Source organism: Limulus polyphemus, unplaced genomic scaffold, assembly GCF_000517525.1.
Source record: "Limulus polyphemus unplaced genomic scaffold, Limulus_polyphemus-2.1.2 Scaffold3644, whole genome shotgun sequence".
Classification (NCBI taxonomy): Eukaryota; Metazoa; Arthropoda; class Merostomata; order Xiphosura; family Limulidae; genus Limulus; species Limulus polyphemus.
Genome location: NW_013669254.1, coordinates 41,783 through 43,267, shown reverse-complemented (window position 1 = coordinate 43,267; position 1,485 = coordinate 41,783).

Sequence of the window (1,485 nt, the reverse complement as noted above, 5' to 3'; positions counted from 1 at the left end):
CTTACTTACGGTGCCTACTGTTCGCTTGACTCAATTATCTATATCTCTGATCTATCTATCTCTGCAATTGCGCTGGTTTTTCTCGCCAGGCTTATATACTAAGAGGGCGTCTAGCAAACACTCGGACGTTCGCGGGGTTCCCGATAATTCTAAAAGTCCAGCGCGCATGCTCCCAGCGTCACCCGACTTCCGCTGTCGTAACAATATATATATATATATATATATATATAAAGGGAGTTTAGTGAGGTCATGAAGGTCATCCGGCTATCCAGGAAATGTTTAGTCTATTTCTCTATGTACTGTTGTAAGCTTATCATTTCCGGTACAATGTAGCTATGGCGATAGTGTACATGTATGTGAAAAGGTGTTAAGGATATTTTACTTTACAAATGGTTAAATTAAATGTATATTTAAAACTATACTTAAGTGTTTAAGTAAAATAAAGATGAGACCTGGAGACTGATTGAAAAAGATATGTTATGCTAATCAATTTATTAAAACAAAAGAGGTAAGAAAAATTATCTTAAATAAATAGTAAGTTTTAGGAAATTCAGCTTTCACACTACACGAAAAAAATACGCAAAGAATAAGAATTATTTTTCAGACAGAGATGAAATCAATGAATGGAGATTACTGATGCCAGGATCTAGATTAATTCCGAAAGGTTGAACAATGTTTAGATTAGTAATTCAATAAGCTTTTATTTCTCTATCTGCTTTAGTTTTGAATCCTGTTTCAATGCCGATGAGAGTAACATTGTTAATGGAATGACCGGGTTGGTTAAAGTGTTGAGCAACAGGGAGATCTTTTTCGGTGTGAATAAAATATTTATGGTTGTTGAAACGTTCTCTAAGAGTTGTTTGTGAATGTCCTATATACTGGTGATTGCATTTGATTGAGCTTGTCAGAAAATGAGTCAGTGTTTTTTTATGAACTTACAGGTTTGATAACGAGTTTTATTGCATGGATGACAACCATTTTTGGGTAGAATGTAATTCACTTTTGTGTGAACAAGGATATCTTTTAGAGTTCTGCTTTTTCGAAAGGAGACAACAGGAACTTCAGGAAATATCTGTTTAAGACGATCGTTTAGATGCAGGAGATGAATTTTTTTTTCAGAATTCGTGAAACGTTTCTGAATTTAACCTGATAGGTAATATTGCAAAGACAAAATATGATGTTTCTTGCAATAATGGAACTTATATACTTTTAGAGCTCTACTTTGGTTGTCAAAATGAATAGATGTACAGAAATCTACTTTGAGGGGAAGAAGCTGTTGATTCATTCACTGATTTACTAATAAGGCAGTTGTCTTGTTTCTGAATAAATAAATACACACACGCACACACTGTTTTTGCTTTATTTTGACTTAATTTTTACTGATCCTGAGCTTAGATGGCCCTGCCCTTGATGCCATCAAACTACTGACCAAGGAGCACCAAGATGATTTGGAGATAATAATCTATGAGCTGCATCACTGATTCG